General features: G+C 38.2%; 1 pseudogene; it reads left to right on the top strand.

The window, feature by feature from the left end:
• Positions 1-2,515: 2,515 nt before the first annotated feature.
• On the top strand, positions 2,516-4,023 carry LOC102740207 (non-selective voltage-gated ion channel VDAC2-like; annotated as a pseudogene).
• The last annotated feature ends 19,714 nt before the right edge of the window (positions 4,024-23,737 follow it).

Raw genomic sequence — 23,737 nt, 5'->3', positions numbered from 1 at the left:
TGATCTAGAACAATGAACTCTGAGAAAATCTTTCAAAATTGGCCTTTATTGACAAAAAAAAAATCCACATATTTCCCAGACAAAAAATGAATTCTTTAAGAGGATAAAAAGAAGAAATGAAGCAGGTGCTAGACTTTTCAACAGCAACACAGACAGCAAGGCAATAATGAAGGAGCTTTTTTAAGAAAATCAAAGAAAAAGTAGTGTCAAGTTTTTTTTTTTTTTTAATCCAGCCAAGTGGTCCTTTGTATATATATGCTACAAAAAACAGATTCGAGAATACAATAACTCCATCAAAGAACTCCATCTCAGAATTCTACTGAAGCATGAACTTCATCCAAACAAAAGATAACCAGGTAGGGGCACCTGAGTGGTACAGTCAGTTAAGCATCCAACTCTTGTTTTGGCTCAGGTCATGATCTCAGGGTCGTGAGATCAAGCCCCTCATCAGGCTCCCTACTGAGATTCTCTCCCTCTGCCCCTCCCCACCACTCACATGCATGCTATCTCTCTCTCAAATAAATAAATCTTTTAAAAAAAAGATAACCAAGTGAACTTCAACATATAGTAATGTGTATGTGTATGCATGTGGATGTACATGTGTATATACATATTATATATTTATTATATATTATATATACATACATAGACATTATATATTATATTAATTGCATTATTATGTATTATATATGTTAGTGTGTATATGCACATATGTTGTATATATGTACACAATCACATATAGTACTATAGAGGTAAGAAGACTAAAACAGTGTAGAGTTATGAGTAGAATAGTAGTAGGTAAATGTTATCTTTTCTGGGAAAGATGAAAGGATATAACTAAAGACAACTAGGTGAAGGAAAAGAGAAAGGAGAAAATGGAACAACATCACTGACTTATATAAGGTGAGAGTCAAAACTACTATTTACAACCAAATAGTAAAAGATTAAAACCATACTGTAAAAAATTAAGAAAAACTAAGATTAAAGATAAGATTAAGGGGAAGAATACAAATGTAACCACTGGAAAAAAAATACACACTTACTAGATACTAAAATATATTTTAAAATAGCAAGGAAAACTCCATAGAAAAATATTGTAAATATAATATAATCAGTAACCATAACATATTTTTATTTTTTTAAAGATTTTATTTATTTATTTGTCAGAGAGAGAGAGAGAGTGCGCACAACCAAGGGGAGCGGCAGGCCGAGGGAGAAGCAGGCTCCCCTTCAAGCAAGGAGCCCCATGTGGGACTTGATCCCAGGACCCTGGGATCATGACCTGAGCTGAAGACAGATGCTTAATGGACTGAGCCATCCAGATGTCCCCATAACATAAATTATATGGTAGTTTTGAGGTCAAACATAACAAACCTATGATAAGGGTAAAAGGTTTTAATTCACCTACTGCTATAAACTGAACATTTATGCCCCCCCCCCAAAAGAAAACCTTATATGTTGAAATCTAATTTCCAATGTGATGGTATTTGGATGGTATAAGATACATTGGGAGGTGACTAAGTCATGAGGGTGGAACCCTCATGAATGGGATTCATGTCCTTATAAAAGAGTCCCCAGAGAGCTCCCTCCATAAGGAGACAGATGTCTATGAACTAGGTAATGGGCCCTCACCAGACACTCTATCTTCCAGGGCCTTGATCTCAGACTTCCCAGTCTCTGCAACAACTGTGAGAAATAAATTTATGTTGTTTATAAGCCACCCGGTCTATGGTATTCCATTATAATAGCCTAAACAGACTAAGTTACCTACTTAAGTAAAGTAGATTTTCAAGTTGGCTAATGACACAAAACCCAATTATTCTGTATACAGGAAATATACCTAAAATGTAAATATTTGGAAAGCTAAAAAGAAACATGTGGCAAATCTGTACTAGGCAAAGGAAAACAAAAATGAAAGCAGAAATTACAATCTTGATATCAAACAGAATTGAATATTGAATTCAGGCAAAAGTATTGAAGAAAACATATATATATATATACACACACACACATATATATATATACACATGTATATATATATGTGTGTGTGTGTGTATATATATATGTTGTAATGCTGAAAGCTACAGCTCACAATAAATATTTGACAGTTATAATTATGTCTGCACCAAATAATAGAGAAATAACCTATATAAAACACAAAATAAATAAAGAAATTGCAAGGATAAATAGACTAAAAAAAACAGTAATAGGATACATCACTCTCAAATGATATCAGTGAAAAAATAATGATTAGAAGATCTAAAGAACATAATAAAATATCAATAAGATAGACCATAGATAGATAGATAGATAGGTAGATAGATAGATAGATCGATCTATATATATATATCACCCCGATGGGGGAGAATATGCCTTCTTTCCAAATATATATGGATTGTTCATAAGAAAGTTGATCATATGTAGGATCACAAACAAAACCACCATAAGTTTGATAAATTAGAGATATTAGGAAAAATATTTTTATTAGAATGCAAGCCAAACACAAAATGCATTAATTAGAAAATTTTGAAATAAAAGGATGTCCACTTTGAAAACAACAACAAAAAAATAAACATTTTTTATCAAACTTTTGAGTGAAAGAAAAGCTGCAGAGCAAAATAAGAGAATTGAAGAAAAATTAGTGATTGTGAAAATAGTACATAACAGAATATATGGGATACCCAGGGCAACCCTTAAGAAAATAAATATAAGAAACAAGAAGGGAATTAAAATGGTACACAAGTAATATCTAACAAGAACAAAAAGGCAGTGATGAAGAAAAAAGACATTTTCCTTCACCCTCCAGCTGTGGAAGCTGCAGCCCAACCCTGAGCCCCTGAGCCCCTGACCGAGCTGAGGGGACTCAGCAGTAAACAGAGTGGTGGCTGCCCCTCTCAGGAGACCACCGGATCACCTCTTCCCCTGGCCTTGCCTTCCCATGGCCACCTATGGACAGAGCCCCACGTGGCCAATGCGTATCCTCCATCGTATGCTGACCTTGGAAAGCTGCCAGAGATATTTCCAGCAGAGGATTTGGTTTTGGGTTGGTGAAACCGGATGTGAAAACAAAGTCATGCAGTGGTGTGGAATTCTCAACATCTGGTTCATCTAATACAGACACTCGTAAAGTTCGTGGAACAGTGGAAACCAAATATAAATGGTGTGGGTCTGGTCTGACTTTCACAGAAAAATGGAACACGGTTAACTCTCTGGGAACAGAAATTGCAATTGAAGACCAGATTTATCAAAGTTTGAAGCTAGTATTTAATACCCTTTTCACCCAACACGAGCAAGTGGTAAAATCAAGTCTTCTTGGGGCGCCTGGGTGGCTCAGTTGGTTGGGCGACTGCCTTCGGCTCAGGTCATGATCCTGGAGTCCCGGGATCGAGTCCCGCATCAGGCTCCCTGCTCGGCAGGGAGTCTGCTTCTCCCTCTGACCCTCCTCCCTCTCATGCTCTCTGTATCTCATTCTCTCTGTCTCAAATAAATAAATAAAATCTTTTAAAAAAATAAAAATAAAAAAAAAAAAAATCAAGTCTTCTTACAAGAGGGAGCTAATAAACCTTGGTTGTGATGTTGACTTTGATTTTGTTTGGTTAGCTATCTTTGGTTATGAGGGCTGGCTTGCTGGGGATCAGAAGACCTTTTGACAGTGCCAAATCAAAGGTGACAAGAAATAACTCTGCAATGGGCTGCAGGACTGGGGACTTCCAGCTTCACACTAATGTTAATGATGGGACAGAATTTGGAGGATCAATTAGCAGAAAGTATGTGAAGATCTTGACACTTCAGGAAACCTTGCTTGGACATCAGGTACCAGCTACACTTGCTTTGGCATTACAGCCAAGTACCAGTTGGATCCTACTGCTTCCATTTCTGCAAAAGTCAACAACTCTAGTTTAATTGGAGTGGGCTCAGACTCTGAGGTCTGGGGTCAAGTTTATACTCTCTGCTCTGGTAGCTGGGAAGAGCATTCATGCTGGAGACCCCAAACTTGGGCTTGTTCTATGGCTAGAGGCCTAATCTAGCTCAAAGAAACCTCTGGGAAGGGATATCAGAAGATTTCACCTTTGTATATTTCCAGCTTGACCAAGAAGGTGATCAGAACAAAGTTTGATCTAACTGTACTTCAAGTATTTAGACAGTTACTCGTTAGCTGGGTTCTAGGTGAATTGGTGATCTAATCTAGCTGCCAAAGCTGCAGTCATGCAGTCCCCTATATGTTACTTAAATGTATTTAACTGTTAAATATGTTACCCCCCAATAATGAAATAGACCTTTGTGAATGCTGTGCAATTGTGTGCATGTTTGTTTTTATGTCCCTATTAGCATTGCAGCAAGATATAAAATAAACCTTCAAAAATTAATAGGTTTCACATATACAAATAATAATTAGTTAGACAATATAATGGAAGAGAAGTTGTTATTTACAATAACGAAAATATAAAGATGACATACTTAGGAATAATCAGTAAGACAAAATTTATCAAAACATATCTGCAGAAGACTGTTAGATGCTCCTGAACAACACAAAAGTAGATTTGGGTAAATGGACAGACATCTCTTCTTGGTTTGCATGACTTGGCATCATTAAGATGTCATTTCTTTCTAGACAATATGATCTTAATTTTAAAGAGCTTTTGTGGAGCTAGTCAGTCAATACGAGAGTCTATATGAAAAAGAGAAATACGGAAAAAAAAAAAAAAAACCTAAGGAAATACAGGAAAAGAGGAGCTGTGAAGAAGTAGCCCTAAGAGATGAACGGGATATATTATAAAGTCTCTGTAATTAAAACATGTGTAACTGGCACATGGCTAGATTTGTCTATATCTCACCAACCCACAAATGCATTTAACTTTTGAACTAAAAATTCCACTTCTAGGAAGTTACCACAAAGTATGCATTTAACCATACAAAAATATACGTATCTGATATTATCCATTGCAGTGTTATTTGTAACTGCAAAATAATCGGAAACTATCGATGTGCTCAAACATAGGAAATTGATAGAATAACCTTTGGCTTATACACGGTGGTGTATCATGCAGCTTTAAAAAAGAATGAGAGGGCGCCTGGGTGGCTCAGTCGGTTAAGCGGCTGCCTTCGGCTCAGGTCATGATCCCAGGATCCTGGGATCGAGTCCCGCATCGGGCTCCCTGCTCTGCGGGGAGCCTGCTTCTCCCTCTCCATCTGCGTGCTTCTTTGCCTACTTGTGCTCTCTCTATCTCTCTGTCAAATAAATAAATAAAATCTTAAAAAAAAAAAAAAAAGAAAGATCTCCATGAAATGATGGAATGTTATACTTAGGATATATGTTAAGGAAAAAAAAGCAAAGTGCTTATTTTTGCATAAAGAAACATAGCAAACACAGAAAGCAGTAAAATTGGTTATCCACAAGTAGAGTAAGTGGTGGCAGGGAGGTAAGGGGGGAGTAGGAGGGAGCCATACAGAGTGGAAGAAAGAAGAGAGCATGCCATTTTTCTGAATATAATTTTTGAACAGTTTTGACTTTTAGAAGCACATTAATGTTATCTACATAGTCAAACAAATTAAACCAAGATGGGAGTTTAAAAAAAGAAATATCTAAGTCTAAATGCCAATATACAAATAAAACTTACTAAGTTTCACATAAATAACATAACCACACTGAAAGGTGGGGGGGAAAGTGCTAAACCAAATAATTTTTTAACATGAAACTTTGACTTAGGGTAGGGGAGAAAAGGGGTGCAAACAGATCTTGAATTCTTTGTAATAGATTAGGGGTCTTTTTTTTTAGTGGTATGGATGTAACAATTCTAGAAATTATTTGATGTGTTGAACAAATCACAGAATTGAACAAATGCATAATTGTGTTAATATTGTTGGAATCCAGGATTTTTACTGTGGGAGGAAGATAAAAATATGCAATGGGGAAGGGTCAAAGATTGTGAGGTTGAATTAGCACTGGAGATGGTGATGTGGTAAGAATCCCGAGACTCATATTTTGAGAAATTTTGCCTTGTTGAGGATATGTTTTAATATAAACATACAATATTTTTTAATATTCTCACGTTTATATTATGTAATTACTTAAGGGATAAACTTGAAGTATATTTATTTACTCAGTACCCAAATATTACAGTTCTTCCTTATTCCTCAGCCAGAGTGACAGAGAGTTGTCATAATAGTTACTCTGGGGCTGTCCCAGGCAAACCGGGACATGTATTCATCCTATACACACACACTCCTCAGGCTGCACTGTTCACTTTTGATTTTTACTCTTCCTTTACCAGATTTCACCTTATAAGTCCTTGGAGAGTAGGGATATTGTTGACTCATTTGCCCTTGAAAAATGGCCCTTTCCATTCAGGACCAACAATCATAGGAGCTTACCTTATCCCAGAACATATATCCTTGGACTGATCAAAATCAAATACCCATCATGAACTGATTAGAGATTCCTTTTGCTCATTTGTAAAATACGGGGAATAATAGCTTGCTAGTTGCTATAGAATTAAATAAGATAATCTATTATAAAGTACCTAGAGTGGTTCACTGCATCCAATAAGTAGTATTATTATTTTATTGTTACTTTTGTTGTTACCGTTTTTCTTTAGCGTTATCCTCCAATGTTTAGCTTGAAAATATAATCTAATTTTCATGAATAACCCATTACAGATCAGTCATGTATGAATTTATTTAAACCTCCTTAGGAACTATAATTCCTGTTTCACTTTTTAAAGTAATGAGTTCCATAAACTTTATTTCCTGCTGTGTAACATGGCATTTTGTTTAAATTGTTTTAACTTAGCTCTTCCAAGCATCAGTGGATTCCTCACAGCTCTAAAAACCCAGTATTTTGTACATAAATTTGTTTTGATCTAATTCACATCCTTGAAAGTTTTATAGATGCCAATCATAGCCTTTCATGTTCATCATTATTCTAGACCCAATGATTTTATTTGTATTGTTTTAAAATTCAAGTGGAATCCAGAAATCTGAAACCTAGCCTTAGCTTCGTGACTGGGATGGAGGTGACCTTCCCATTTATGGTCTCCATTGCCCTAGCCCTTAGAATGGGGTTTTCAGAGTCTGGATGCTGTTGGTCACCAACTCAGTAGATAGCTGTAGAGAAATGATCCCTAGCATGGACCTGTAGAGTGCTATTACTATACTATCAGATCCAATGGATCCTCTCTCTCAAATTGAAGGGAGATTTCCTAGAACCTGTCTTTGATATGTTTACCTTTTTATTTTAGCCTTGTCTGGGTTTCAGGTAGATCATTGTTCCAAACAGTAGAACAGCAGACTCAATAATAGGCGTTATCTGAGTGCCTTTTAGGGGTTAGCATGGTTCCGTCTGTTGGCAAGAGACACAAAAGAAACATGAGGTTTATAGATTTATATCTCTGTGGACCGATGAACTATAGGTGAACTACACCAAGATGTATAAAAACTAGAAAACAAGACAATGCAGGCTACTTGGTTCTGCGCCAAGTCAGCAAAAAAATTAGCTTCAAGAAGAAACTGGTGTATCTCACTGGTATGCTCAAAATCTCTGGCAAGGGAAGGAATCCAAGAGGAGAAAATATGTATAATATATATTATTTTATCAAGTATGTATGCACATATTATTTTATAAATTTTTAAGTACATCATTTAAAAATCAAATAGCTATCAAAGCTTTATAACTTAAAAAGCAGTTCCCTGTCCCACCCCTCCTCAGTACCAATCCCGGATGCAAATCATGTTCAACTCTTAGAGGTTTTTTGTTTCTAATATGAGCTGAAGTATTTCAAAACAACATTTAAATACACCTAATTTCTTTTTTTTTTAAGATTTTGTTTATTTATTTGAGAGAGAGAGTATGAGTGATGGGGGGAGGAGCAGAGGGAGAGGGAGAAGCTGACTCCCCTCTGAGCAGGGAGCCAGATATGTGGGTTGGATCCCTGGGTCCTGGGATCATGACCTGAACCGGAGGCAGATGCTTAACCGACTCAGCCACCCAGTCACCACTAAATACTCCTAATTTCTGTTTCAGTTTTAGATCGGGTTTTACTCACTCTGCTTTGTAAAATGGGGATTTTGCTTTTTAAAACTCTCTAAACACACACATTCTCACACAGACACATATACTCTTACTCATGCACACTCATATCAAGCTCTTCTTGCATCCTCCCAATATAGTTATGCCGTAATTTTTACTGAAAAATACAGTTATTTAAGTATTTATTGCTGAGCCAAGCAATGTTGAATTTAACTTTCCTTTAGTCAATTTGGGTTTACATTTTATTTTCTGGTCATTTTCTTTTCCTTGGAGTTGAAATTGAATCAATCCCTGATCCCTTTCCTCTGCCCTCTTCCTCCCCTCTTTCACTTCTCACTCCCTCTCTCACTCTTCCTCTCCTTCTCCTCTCCCTCCCCACGTCTCTTGCTCCCCCCACTTTCCATTTTCCAGGGACCTAATATCTGTTTGTATACAAGCTTTCTTTCAAATATCCTCTCAAAATATCCTCCCCAAATTTCAGCTACTGCTCTGTCCATTTTTATTTCTTGGAGACTCCCCTCCAGGTGCTCTTCCTCTTCATCCTCTTCCTCTCCAGTGTGGAATGGTGCTCTCCAGATTGACTCTACACCTGTTGTCCTCATATTGCCTTAGCCATCATTGGGGAATTCCCTCCACTTCTCTCCTGTAATGAATTATTTATTTCTTGGATATCAGATCTTGCTTGTTCTTGATTTGTTTCCTCATTTTGCAGAAGCACTCCTTTCATAGCCTCCTTAAAAAGAATACTTGGAAAGTAAATGTGTGAGTACTTACACATCTAAGCTTGTTTTTAGTCTGGGCTTACACCTATTTCATAGTTTATCTCTAGAGAATTCTTGGTTGGAAATTATACTTCCTCCATACTGTGAGAGCCTCACTACATTTTCTTCTGTCTTCCAATACTGATGTTGACAAATAAGATTGCTTTTGAAACTTGGTGATAATATGCTTTGGCATGGTTCCTTTATTTTTTCAGCCATTATCCTGGGTGCATATTGAGCTCATTCATGGAGAAACTCGTGTTCTTCAGTTATGAGAATTTGACTTTATATTTTTTCTTATTCATTTATGTTGCAAGATTCTTCTTCTGTTTTCTCTTTTCTCTCTGCTACTTCTGTTAGTAGATATTGGAGACTTATCATTTCTCCTATTTTCATAGCTTCATCTTATTTTACTTTTCATTTTCTGGAATATTTCCTTAGAAAGTGGCAAGTTGAAGGTTTTATATCTGCTATCGTATTTCTAATTTGTAAGAGTTTTAGTTTTCTTGAGTCTTCCTTTTCTACCTCATTTCCTTCTTATCCCCAGGAATTAGTGAGTTGAATATTGTCTCTGAAGACTGTAATTTTTTAAAGTTTTTCTTTTTTTTTTTCTGATCCTTGAATTGCTCTTCTTTCCTCCAATTACCCTTTTTAATATTTGTGTTTTGATCTTTGTCTTTCACATGAAAGTTGTTCCTTAAGTATCTGGTGTGTCTTAGCTGATGACTAATATTTAATGAGTGAGTTCCCAAAAAGCTTACAGGGTCTGTGGGCCCTGGGGAGGGGTGGCTTCTTGCCTGGTGTGGGTTTAGGTAGTTGGGAGAATTGAGGGGCCCCATCCTTAGTACAGGTACAGGTCTCAGTTCAGTTTCTTGGAAAGAAATCTAGATTGCCAAAGCTCTAATCAAGAAACAGGACTTTCCTGATATAATGGGCTCAACATATACCCAAAGTAATGTCCTGTCAGAGACTTGTAAGCCTGGCTTTTGACAAGTTGGGGAAGGAGACAGGATGTGGTGGGGAGCGGACTCACCATTCCACTAGAGACTTGAGTCAATCCCCATTTTTCAGTAAATAGTCAGTTGGGTCTGGTAGTCAAATGTCCATATTGTTTCTGGATCACTTCTAGGAGTAAGTTTCTAACCTTCTGTCTGAAAGAGGAGGGCAGTCTCCACTCCATGCTGGGTGGGGGAAGGGATCTGAAATACTACAGGACACCCAGTTACATCTGACTTTAAGATAAACAGTGCTTTTTCCTATATAATTTATGAGTTAAAATAGAATGATCAAATTTAACTGGGCATACACACTGTTACTTGTTAAACCTCATGACCCTAATCTGGAGTGACTATAGACTTTCAGTTACTATTGTTGATTTTAGGCCAAACTGCACTTCTCCTTTCCAAGGTGCCTGGTTGGAATGACTAATTTTTGAAGCTTTCTGAGGTTCTGTGGTAGAAGTAAGATTGGGGTTGGCTTATTCTTGCCCTGCCCCCAACATCGGTTTCAGTGTTCTTTATATACTAAATGAGCCAACATTATCTATCTTGTTTCCAGATTCTAAAATGGTTTGCTCCCATTTTATCTACAAGTGAGGGTTTATATTAAAACAAACAAATAAAAACCTACACCCACAAAAACTCTTCACTTTCATTTTGGTGGGATTTCATAGGTTTTTTAAATTCACTATGTTTAATCAGTGTTATTCAATAATATTGCTAAATGTGTGAATAAGTGGCAATAAGATCATTTCATGGCTGTCTGGTTAAACATAGAAGATTAACCACAAGCATTTATCTTCTCTTTCTCTGCAAGCCCCAGTAAATGATGCCCCCAAAGAATTTGAAAACCTAACAGTTGTGAAAGAACACTTTTTGAGTCTTTTTTAGGAACAGGACATCTGAACAAACTGTCTAGAATGGAGGAAAGTGCAGCTTAGTGCCTGGACATGGGATGACTGTTAAGAAGCAGCAGGTTTCCTCCACTCCATCCTGAGACTGCTCATCCTTGGAAAACACCAAGTGCCACAGCAGATGGGGTTGATAGGCTGGGTGGACAACAGGCTCATTAGTTTAAAGTCTGTACGTGGAAAACCCCTCAGACACCTTCCCACGTACTGGGCATCCAGATATCTCTCCCTCCACCCCATCCCCACTGTGAGGCAGGACTGATTACTCTCTGAAGAAATTGAAATGGAAAGGACCCTTTATGTCCATCAACACAGAAGATCGCATGGGTGCTCTGTGAGGTCCACAGCAGGGAGATTAATTGAAAAATAAAGAGAGAGGACCTCAGTGTCCTCCCCTCATCTTGCTTCCAGAATTCTCTCAGGCATATATCTTATCTTCCTCCCTTATACAAGATATTAGGAGATTCTCTGCAGACAGAACAGCACAGAACAAAGATTTCCCTCGATATACTGATTTTGAAGGACCCTCTAATGAAGAGGACAACTCATAAGTACTATCCAGTACCTACACATATCTACATAGAAATATCAGCTTTTTATGGCTTTGCTCTTTAATTTGAACAGACTTTAATATGAACAAATATGGATTACCAGACTTCAGACTTTTGAAGAATGCCTCAGATATGAAGGAAAAAACAAACAGGAAAAAGGAACTCAGAGAAAAAAGAAATAATACACAGAGCACAAAAAAACTTCAAAACAATTATGATTAATACTACTTGAGAACAAAAAGAAGGTATTGAGTGCCCCCCCAAAAAGGAGAGAACAGAGTGCTGTAAAATGAATGAAACAAATAAGAAAGAGAAGTTGTAAATTAAACGTAACTAATCATTAAAATGTTGGAAGATAAAATTTAGGAAATCTTCCAGAAAACAAAACAAACTCAAAGAAGAGAAAGATAACAAAAGTAAGGGTAAATTAAAGATAAGTACAGACAATCCAATATCCAAGTAGGAATTTAAGAAAAATAGAACAGAGGAGAGAAAATTACCCCAAAACTAATAATAGGAGAAAATTCTCAGAACTGACAGATGCCTGTGAGTGTCCAGAGCAACACACACACACACACACACACACACACACACAAGAATATTATTCTGAAATTTCAGAACAATGGGGGAGAAAAGAAAGTTTTAGGAGGCCAAAAAAGAAAAAATTGATCACACCAAGAAACTGGATTCAGAATAGTGATGAGTGTTTCCTCAGCAATCTGGGATTCTAGAAGGTTAGTAATTCTTAGGGAAGAGTATTTCCAATCAGAAAATCTATCTCCAGCCCAAATATTTATTCCTGTTTAGAGCATGATTCTCAAATATTAATATGTATGCAAATCACCTGGGATCTTGTCAAACTGAAGCTCGTCCTTCACTTGGTTGTAGGCAGGGACTGTCTGTATTTCTAACAGATTCCCGGGTGATGCCCATGCTTCTGGTCAGTGACCCACACTTTAAGCAGCTTTAAGGTTTTAGAAGATGGTGGAAAAATTAAGGGACTAAACCAGATAAGAATCCTGGAAACAGGTGAATAAACACAGAAACCCAGCAAATGGAAAATCCAACAGCATGAGTATGCACAAAGCCTAGAACACAACCAGTTGAGACGACAACAAATGGGTGGAGATAAATGGAGTTTTTCACAGAAAAACATGAAGAAATGAATATTTTCACAGATTTGGGAAGAAAATTATTTTTCAAGTATGGGAAATAACTAGAGGTTTTAGAAAAATAAAATAGTCTTAGGTACATAGAAAATTAAAAAAATTAAAAAGACAAGGCAAATATTAATTCTAGGGGAAAACAGTTGTACAAGAAATAAAACATGTTCAGAGAACACTTGGCTCGGTATTGAACTATATTTGTAAAGTTATTATTTCAAGCACAATTTATGCTAGTTAGTGGAAGGTTGGTAGAGATTGCAGAATATGTGTTGGTGGTAACTAGCATAAAACGAGGTAAAGAGATTCTATCTAACGTGAATAAAAATGAAACAGCAGTGTAAAGATATTTGTTGAAATATGGAGAATAATGAACAAAATAAGTGGTTAAATACTTTGAAAGAGGCCGTTTCTAGGGAGGAGGAATAGAAAGAACAGGGCAAGGAATGGCTGGTTTTTGCATAAGCCTTTTAGTACTACTGAGTTCAAACTTTGTATGACTGAAAAAAAAATGTGCAGGTGTGCACATGTGTGGCCCTACTGTGACTGTCGGATAAATGGTAAAACCGTATTTTTTGTGTTAATCCTGCTGGATGGTGGCACTATGGCTAATTCAATCATTTGTTACCCTTTGAAGGTGCCTGGAGGCTTGGGGAAGTAGATGCTCACAACTCAGTGCCCATTCATTGCCAAGTCTGTTGGGTGTGCTTCTCGCCTTCCATTCATCTCTACCAGCAGATTCATCCCAGGCCCCTCAGGCCCAGGCAAGGAGATCAAATCAGAAATGGCAAACTGGTCTTGCCTGTGTCCTTTACAAGATAGGTCACTTGATACTTTTTAATAGGCCAGTGGCTTGATCCAGGAGAGAGGGTTTTCATCAATGAAGGGGAAAAAGGGGAGGGGGGGCTGCTGTTTTGCAAATCCGCAAGAGAGACTATCTGCATTTTGCCAAAAACCTGACCCTCTTTTAGGGGTGCTCTCAGATTTTCCAGCCAGAATCATTCCATGCCAAGCACTACAGAGCTGTTCTCCCTTATACACACTGTATAATGCAGAAATGGAGTGAAGCGGATAATCCCAAACACCCTATAACCTCCAAATAATCATTTAAACCTTCCTCTGGGATTCACTTATTTTTCTCCAGGATTTCCATTTCTAATTATGTTTTGATTAGGCTAATATTTGTTTGAACATCCTGATTTTATGCCTCCTCCATCACTTGTAGAGCTAATAGCATGGGAAGGGGTGCAGTTCATAAATCTGTTGCAAGTGGGAAAGAAGGAAAAGTAGCCTTGGCTTAAAATTCATTATAGATAATTTATATAACCGCACATGAATATTCATTCATGAGGTCTCCTTGTCCCTATAATGGAGAGAATTCTAATTAAGATCAGAGACTTTAACTGGAATAATAGTTCCAACATATAAGAATCCTCTGCCTTAGCCAAATGCCCAAAGGTTAGTTGGTCTTTGAATTCATCCATGCATCCATCCATCCATCGTTTTATTCATCTGTTCCTTTACTGCTTTGTGCATTCTACATTAATTCATTCATTTAGTTAATACACAGGAGCACTACCATACCCAGGATCTGTGCTAGGTTTAGGGAAGATAAGGAATAACAAATGCCTGTATGATCTTTGCCCTGATGGAGCTTTCAGCTAGTTTAGCGCAGTGAACACAGGCTGCATCTGGTGAGGTTATTGCCAATGCAGATTCCTGGGTTCTAATCCCTGTGGGCTCCAGCAGATATTAAAATGCATTCCTCTCTTCAAACCCATAGTATTCTAGAAGAGTCTGAGGTAAACAATCCTTGAACCTCACTTTGAGAATCACTGGGGGTGGAATTTTTCCAAATGTCATCGTGGAAGTTCATGGACTTCCTGGCAGTAGATCTCAAGGACAGTCCCAAGGTCACCTAACATCATCAGCACATATCTCCCACTGCTACCATTGTCTCTGCTGCTTGTCCAGCCAGGCCAAGTGCTGTTCTGGGGCACTTGCTTGATGTCTCCTGGCTACTCCAGCAGTGTCCCAGCATTGGTCTCATGTGGGCCTAAATAAGCTATGGCTGTTACTATGTTATAGGGCCAGCAGTTGGACCCCATGAAAGGCGCTGCCAATGCTGGGATTACGTAAAAGTGAGCCAGCCAGTTCCAGCTTCGGGATGACACTATGATTTGAGGGTACTTCCCATGGAGTTCCCAGTGGATTACCGCAAAACAAACACCAGAAATGCATAGACTGGGGTAGAATTTCTGCAGCCAGAACCACTTGAAGTGCTTTGCTAAAATCATATTTCTGGCCCATATTCCCCAAAGGTTTGATTCAGGAAGTCTGGGATGGGGTCTGAGAACTTGTACTCCTAACAAGCTCCCTGCTGATCCTTGCTGCTAGATGGGGAACCATACACTGAGAATCTCTGAGCTAGGGTAGCCCAGCATCTATGCACTTCAACAACGTAGACCTCTAACCTCTTCTGTTACACACTCTTCTATGAAGGAGACCACCCCAATTCAAATAACTGTGGAGTCTGAAAAATGCCATCTGCAAAAGAAAATAAAAATTATTTTCAATCTGCAAGTCTAACACTAATTTCTACAGCAAGGGGAGACAGTAGCAAAATTACAAAGCCCACATATCTTGCATGTACCTTCCCTTTTTCCAACACAGAACCCTGCAAGTGAGAAACAATTTTATCATTATTTTGAGTAAAACCAGTAAGCACAAGTCTCTTTCCTAACACTGCAACTAAATATGGAATTGTACTTAGAATTAAACTCTAAAGGAATGTTCATAAATTATGTCTTCTTACCTGTTTCTCCTTGTTTTTAATTTAAAGAGTCATCAACCCTGTGACTCGTTTTTAACAGCTAAATAATTTTATTTCCTAATTATGAAACTAATACTCATTTGAAAATAGAACATAAAGTTACAAATAAGCTGCATATTCACTTAAATATCTTACATTTTTGAGGGACATTTTCCCACATGTGGTATTCTATCATAACCATTTCCTCATAGTATTAAGATTTTTTTTGGAGAAAAAAGAATATTCTATCCAAAGGACAAAGTAAAATAGGAAAAATACAGCTGCCAAAAACATAGCTGTATGTGTAGATAGGAGAAAAGGTAAAGTTGTAGATGGAAATTAGCTGTTAAGGTTTCATCAAACGCTACAACAGAAATGCAAAAATGGGGACCCAAAGTGCAATTTCCAAAAGGAAGTTGCCCTAAGCTCTCGTAGAAATGCAAACAATTACATTTTATCAACCTACAACTCCCAGGAGAATTAATAAATGTATCTTCCTACTCCCAAGTCTAACTTTTGTTGCCCTGTTAATATGTAAATTTTGCAGAGCTGCTTTTTTTTTTTCTATCCTAAAGTTGTCTTCTTGACCTTCCTTCTCTACCTAATAAATGTAGCATTAAGATGCTATTATTATTTGGGTTAGCCAAATAAAATATTTCTCTTTCATTAACCAAGATAGTCTTTGTAGGGGCTTTCAACTTTGACTGCATAGCAGAAACACAGGGAAGCTTTTAAAAAAAATCCTGAAGCCATAGACTCACCCCTCAGAGATTCTGTTTGGGTTTCTAAAAAATTTTTCCCCTTCAAGTCTTTATTTAAATTCCAGCTGGTTAACACACAGTCCATTATTTTCAGGTGTAGAATTCAGTGATTCATCACTTATATACAACACCCAGGGCTCATCCCAAGTGCCCTCCTTAATCCCCATCACCCACCCACCGCACCTCCAATAACCCTCAGTGTGTTCTCTATAGTTAAGAGTCTGTTTCCTGAGATTCTGTTTTAAGTGTTAATGGGGAGGGAGGTTGAGGGAAGGTCCCTGGACTGGCATCATCGGCATTACCTGGGAACTTGTTAGAAACATAAAATCTCAAGCTCCACCTTGGACCCAGTGAATCAAATTCTGGGGGTGAGACCTAGTCATCAGTGTTTAACAGGCCCTCCTAGTGATTCCAGTGCCTGTTAAATTTTAAAAGCCATGACCCTACGCCATCAAATCATGTCAATATGAAAAAAAGGGGGTAAAGTATTTGTTCAACTTCACTGATCATTAAAAATCACTAGCAGTTAAGAGCACTTACTTTGCACCAGGCACTGTACTAATAGTTTTGCATGATTTTACATTGATCATTTCGAAGACCCAGTGAGGAGGCCATGTTATTTTTCCTCTTATTTCAGTGAGAAATCAGAGACAGGGGTAAACTTGTTTGCCAATTACACACAACAGGTAGGTTTAAATTCAAGCAGTCTCATTCTAAAAACTCAAGCTCTTAGCTGCATGATGATAACAAAACAATGACTTTAAATGTATGCCTCTATTCTGCCCTCCATGTTGGTGGAAGGTACCTGACCTCCAAACTATCAACATGTTAATTGTGGCTTAAATATACAACCCTTTGTAAAAAATACCTTTGTCAGCAAATTGCAGGGGGCTTCCTAGCTAGGGCCTCCTTGCTATTTTGAGGGTCAGTGTAACAGGGAAGTCAAGGTATATTTGTGAAAGGGAAAAAATATCCCAAGACTCTGATGCAATGATCTACCATCCAGATCATGCTTACCTTTGGATCAGAAGCACAGTTTCTGGAATTGAAGCCTTTTGCATTTTAGTCCTATGTCTCCTCACGTTCTCAAATAGACTTATCTTGGTTTCTGGACTTGAACTTGGAACTGAAGCAGTGATGTCCTAAATAGTTCCTCAGAGGTCTGGGTAGTACTCCTTTCATGCAATAAGTGATATAATGTATGGGCAGGTGTCCTGTAAGTAGTAAAGCTCTATACTGCTGTAAGGCATTACTATTAAGAATATATACCACAAGGGAGAGACATAAGCAATTAGCAAAAAGGTTTGGCTTCTTTAAAGGAAGGCAGATTCTCCATAAAATAATTTCAGATGATGAGATGGACTCTTTCCATCTACTTTCTGGCAAGACACGGGACACTGGGGAAACCACTCTGCATCTTTAGGTCTCAATATCAGTTCTGCCCTGATATTAACATTTTTATAACTGGACTTGACAAGTCTCTTTTCTTCTCCCGACTTTCTGAACCACACCACAGTAGGACATTTTTGTCCTTGTTTCTATAGTTTTCTTCCCAAGGAAGATCTCTGAGTGGGCTTTCCTCTCTTACCATCATTTCTTCCTTCTCCATGACCTTAGAGCCCATTTTTCTCCCCACTCACTCAGGAGGCTCATCTGGCCCTCCTCCATGTGCCTCATTAGTTGTTTCTGGCCCCTACTCGCCCATGTCCTGCTGTGCTCTTGATGATTTCGACCTGGTTCACCTGAAGCTTTCAATGAGCCAGTGGTTTTCTTACTCATGGGATCCTTTGTGCTCAACCCAGAGAACTGCTTTTCGACAACTCATTTGCAAACAAATCCTTAAAGGTAAAGTTAAAAAAATAGGCTAGGTATGGTAAGTCCAGAACATAAAAGGAAGTGGCCAATATCATTTAATGCCAAGTAGGAAAAAAAGATTCAGAGATGTGTTCATCCAAAGGTAATTAGAAAATTTTGTTCTCTCCTCTTCTGCTTGGCCGTCATCAGAATCGGCACCTTGAGTGTTGATTACCTTAATTTTACATCTGAGCTCTGGGTTTTATCAAATCATAGCGTTCCAACCACTATCAGCCTTTTTATTGTGTCTCAGGACCATGCGAGATCACTGCAAAGAATAAGGGGAAACATCATTAGCCTAATACCTACACTAAATCCTTACACTAAGTAGTATGGTCAAGGAAGACATCTTGATAATTTCTACACAAGATGAAAAGGAATTAAACAAAACTATGCCTAGCAAATTTTGCAAAACCATCCTGTTACAGATCTTCTTCAACTTACGATGAGATTGCATCCCATAAACCCACCACAATTGAAAATATTGTAATTCAAAAATGCATTTAATACATCTAACCTACCAAAGGTCATAGCTTAGCTACCATAAACATGCTCAGAACACTTATATTAATCTATAGTTGGACAAAATCATTTCACACAAAGTCTATTTTATACTAAAGTGTGGACTATCTCATGTAATTTATTGAATACTGAACCGAAAGCAAAAACCAGAATGGTTAATGGGTACCAAAGGGTTGTAGGTATATAGATTGCTTACCTTTGTGACCAGGTGGCGGCTACTTCAAATGTCACCAGAGACTATCACTAGCCCGGTGAAAGATGAAAATTCAGAATTCAGAGTACAGTTTCTACTGAATGCTTTCGCTTTTGCCCCATCTGTAAAGATGACAAATCCTAAGCTGGTACAGTCTGCATTTGTAAGTCAAGGCTTGGCAGAATGGATTCCACGCCCACCCATAGAAACTCCTGATCCCTGAATAGATGCATAGCTGTACATAGGTGAGTCTGGCCAAGTGGTGAACCTCTTGCTTGTGTATGTAACAAATCAAAAGGCTTTCTCTCTCCTGAAAAGGTAAAATATCTGTGTAGTTTTGCCAAATGGAGTACTTGTATATTTCAATTATCCACATGATAACATTTGTCATTGTTTGAGACATCTCCCAGAGTAGGGAGCTAAGGGCGTAAGAGATAGCATGGTCACATCCCTTTTATCTCAAGAAGCTGCAAACTTGCATCGGAAAGGAAAAATCAGGTGGGCTAAATGGGGGAGGTAGAAAAAAACTTCCTTCTCTTTAAACATCTTAGCTTCAATCCAGTTAAATCCCTGTGCTTAAAACAAAACCCACCCTGGTAGGTCGTCTCTGCTTATATATGACAGCAGAAAGAGAAAGCAAAAACTAGGAATACAAAACATGCCAGGTGCTGGAGGAAGACAACTCTGTCTTCTAAAATGAGTGACTGGATTAGGGGCCCCTGGGTGGCTCAGTCGTTAAGCGTCTGCCTTCGGCTCAGGTCGTGATCCCAGGGTCCTGGGATGGAGCCCATCGGGCTCCCTGCTCGGCAGGAGGCCTGCTTCTCCCTCTCCCACTCCCCCTGCTTGTGTTCCCTCTCTCGCTGTCTCGCTCTGTGAAATAAATAAATAAAATCTTTAAAAAATAAAATGAGTGACTGAATTAGAATGTGGTTTTGGTAAAAAAAAAAAAAATGTGGTCTTGGTATTTTCTTTAACCCTTGTTAGCTTTTGAAGCAGACTGCCTTTTCCTTCTCTGTCTCTGTCCCTCCGATTTTGCCCATTTTGGCCTTGGCATTCCTCGGTTATTCTTCCAGTATCCAACCCTTGGCCTTAACTTTTCTGCTGCCTAACAACAAACTAGCCTTTGATAGTACCACCTGTGTTTTCCTGGTAGTCCAGACTTCTAGTCCACCCACTAATTTCTGGCTCCATCTTTCCTGAGCCAGCATCAGCAGCTCAAATATAGGAATGAATGAGTGCTGCTCATACACCAGACCTGACTGGTAACACCTTCTTTTGTTCTGCAGCTAGAATCCATTAAGTGGGATGAAAGGATCTATAGATTAGCCCCTGTTTAATCTGCTACCTAATGCAATCAGAAGGGATCTTGTTTAAAAAAACAAACAAACAAACAAAAAATGGGGTGCCTGGCTGGCTGCTGGTTAAGCTTCGGACTCTTGACGTTGGCTCAGGTCATGATCTCAGGGCGATGGGATCAAGCCCCACATCAGGCTCGTGGCTCAGTTCAGGATTCTCTCCTTCTGTCCTTCCCCCCTCCAACCCCCGCCCCATGCTCGCTCTCTCTTTCTCTCTCAAATAAATAAATCTTTAGAAAAAAAAAACCAGCAGATTTATTTGGGTTAAAAACTCAGATATTAAAAGGAAGAACTCTGCAGAAAGAGAAGACATGGACTCTGGCACTAAAGAAATAACAGGGGACTTACCTTTCATTGGGACAAGCAATGCTGTACATTCTCCTTCTGACTCTCACGCTATGTTTTGGATCTCTCATTTTCTTCCTGTCCATTCTTCACGTGCAGCAAGGGAGATTGTGCCACAGGGAGAAGTGTGATCTTCCTCACTCCTTGTTTGGAATAAAGGCACAGCCTGGGGACAAGAGATACGTTCAGGCTGCTTATATGATTTTTAAATCTAGCCTTTAAGCAAAGAAACAAAAGTTTTCTGGTGTTGCATGAGGACCCAGCCTAGATCATATCTAAAGATCACATGGGATGGGGGCCAAAGCCCTACATAAAAATTAAGAAGTGGAAATTCAAGAACATTCATCTGCTGGGAGTATTCTTGTGTGTGGTCAGTTCACCACAGGAACCCGAGACAATAGCGGGTAAACCAGTGGAATTTCGGGAGCTTCATCATCCTGGCCTGAATGTCATCGGTCCTGGCTAGTTTGAAGTAAGTGAAAGCATTGTTGCAGTAAAAACAATCTCTTCTAACAGCAAAGGGTTTGTTTCTAGTTTAGACTCCATCATTTACTAAACAAGTGACTTTGAGCTAATCAGTTGGTGTTTCCAGTCTAATGTTGATGGTCACCAAATGTCCTGTTGTAATTGTTGTTCAAATGAGACCAGATATGTAAAAATGTTCAGGAAAACTAAAATACTCTAAAACTCTTAGGATTGTGACTTTTATTTGACTATAGCATGTCTTTCCTACGAGGTGATAAATCTCCTCGAGCGGAGGTATTTGCTTTGTATTTGTTTGCATCCCATACCAGAGGGGCCGAGCACCAGGCTATGACTTAAGAAGCATTCGATAATTATTTGCAGATGGATTGCCCAATAAGTTCCATGACCTTAAGCCTAATTTCACTATAGTTTTTGCTGAAAAAGAATATTCGTGATAAGAAGTTTTTACTTGCGGAGGAAAATTCCAAGCCATTATTTAAAAAGATGATCTGGTTGATGGCAGAATCTCAGCTGTCAGCTTCATCTCCCTTCCAAACTAAAAATGACACCCTCCCTTCTTTTCCTGAACAAAGGTTTATGCAGACTATAAAACAACTCTGGGGGGTACGGTTATAATGGGACAGCCACCTCCTTGGGGCTTCATAGGCATTGGTTAAGTGCTCAGACTTCACGCCAGAAGTATGATTACATCTCCATAACCACCCGTGCTTCTCTACTCAGACCCCATCCCAATAGTTCAGACATCCTTTCTGCTTACCTCATTTAAATAGAATGGTAATTTCAAAAAGACTTGCAAAATTGCAAGTTAATTGTGTTTTCTACTTAGTGAATGCAAATGTCTCAGGTGCTCTAATCCCCGTCTCTCTGGCATATTAGATCAGATGTGCCGTCATTTCTACCCCTGAGGTATCGGGCTCAGTGACCAGAAACCCTACCGGAGATCCCAGCACCAACGAAGGATGCAACTCATTGAGCTCCAATCTTTACAGTTTTACAGCCTGAATGGAGAGCTGCTGGCAAATCCCAGGAGTCCCTCCCAGGGAATCAGGATACGCACAATGATGCGGGAAGCCTGAGATTTACGGGGTCACTTTTTGATTACTGTTTAGTATGGGGTGCAAATCGCTTTGAGGAAATGGAACCCTAGAGAATACTTACTGAGAGTGGGATGATCAGAACCCCAGTGACGGTGGTGACTATGTGAAACATGGAGGTCACCTGAGGGACTCTGCTCATCCCACATGGAAATGTGTCTAGAGCCAGATGAAGGAGGCCTCCCTCTTTCCTGATTTCCAGTATTGCCAAAGCTGAAGTAAATGCACAAGTATTTGAAGCATTTCCTACTTTTCTTTATAAATTGATAACATTCAGGATACATTTAGGGTACTTTCCGCTAGTCTCCAAGCACTTTCTGTAGTGTTACAAAGTGCTCAGTACTGAGCTAAGCATTGTGCAGATTAGTATAAATTAGGTAGTCAGTGACTTTGGGAAAAACCAAAAGGGAAACAGTGAATGAAGGCAAAAAAAGTATGACTGTGAAAATTTACAGCCCCCTTCTCTCCGATAAATGATAGGTTTCATGAGACTAGGGAGTATAAACATTTAATTTTTTATTTATTGTACTGCTTCTCTCAACTCAGTGTGTAGCACATCACTTAACATGTAATAGACATTCAGTAGAAGTTAAATGAATATATGACTGAATGGTAAATAGTGCAGGGCAGACTATATAAACACTCAAGGAGGTTATGTGTTCAAGAAAAATATTGGCAGCTAAAGGAGAATAGGATGTCCAGGAGTTTATGGTAGAGGTCTGTCAGAACATCACAGTGCTGCTTTATTTCTTTTTTTTAACAGCTTCACTGAAATATAACCCATGTACCATACAATTTACCTATTTAAATTGTACATTGCAATGTGTTTTAGCATATTCTCAGGGTTGTGCAACCGTAATTAATTTTAGAACATTTTTATCTTCCTCAAAAGACACTCTGTCTCCATTAGCAGTCACTGTCCGTTCTTCTCACCCCAACCCGGGCTACAGATAATCACTAATCTTTCTGTCTCTATAGATTTGATCATTCTGGACATTTTGTCTAAACGGAATCATATAATATATGGTCTTTTGTGACTGGCTTCTTTTACTTAACATGGTTTCAAGGTCCATCCATGTTGTAGTTGTATCAGTACTCCATTCTATTTTTATAATAGTCTATCATATTCATATATCACATTTTATTTAACTATTCATCAATTGATAGACATTTGGATTATTTCCACTTTGTTATTATTATGACTAATGCTGCTGTAAAAATTTGTGTACAAGTTTTCATTGTAGATATATATTTCCATTTCTCTTGGGTGTATACCTAGGGATGGAATTACTGGGTAATCGGGTAACTCTGTTTAACATTTTAAGGAATTACAAAATTATTTTCTAAAGTGATTACATAGTTGTATAATTCCATATACACATAATGTATAATGACATTCCAATTTCTCTGCATTCTTGTGAACACTTTTTGTGGTCAGATTTTTTTTTTTTAATTGAAGTATAGTTGACATACATGGTCAGTCTTTTTTATTAGAGCCATCCTAGTGGGTATAAAATGTTATCTCATGATTTTGATTTACATTTCCTTAATGCTTAATGATCTTGAGCATTGTTGCAGATGTTTATTGACCATTTTTTTAAATTTCTTGGAGAAATCTATTCAAACCTTTTTTATATTTTTTGCATGGGCCATTTGTTCTTTTGTTCTTTGTTTCTTTTCTTGATGAGTTATAAGAGTTCTTTATATATTCTGGATGCACATCTCTCATTAGATACATAATTTTCAAATATTTTCTTTTAATGTGTGGGTTGTCTACTCACTTTCTTGATGGAATTCTTTTTAGTATAATAATTTTTAATTCTGACATAGTACAATTGATTGCTTGCTTGCTTGCTTTGCCGTGCATGTAGTTAAGCTGTATGTAAGAAAGCAAGCTTTCTTAGT

The sequence above is a fragment of the Leptonychotes weddellii genome, chromosome 11 (genome assembly GCF_054177405.1).
Source record: "Leptonychotes weddellii isolate Sample4059 chromosome 11, ASM5417740v2, whole genome shotgun sequence".
NCBI classification, from domain to species: domain Eukaryota; kingdom Metazoa; phylum Chordata; class Mammalia; order Carnivora; family Phocidae; genus Leptonychotes; species Leptonychotes weddellii.
The sequence above is the reverse complement of the archived record's forward strand: the minus strand, read 5'-3'. Positions and strand labels throughout refer to the sequence as shown.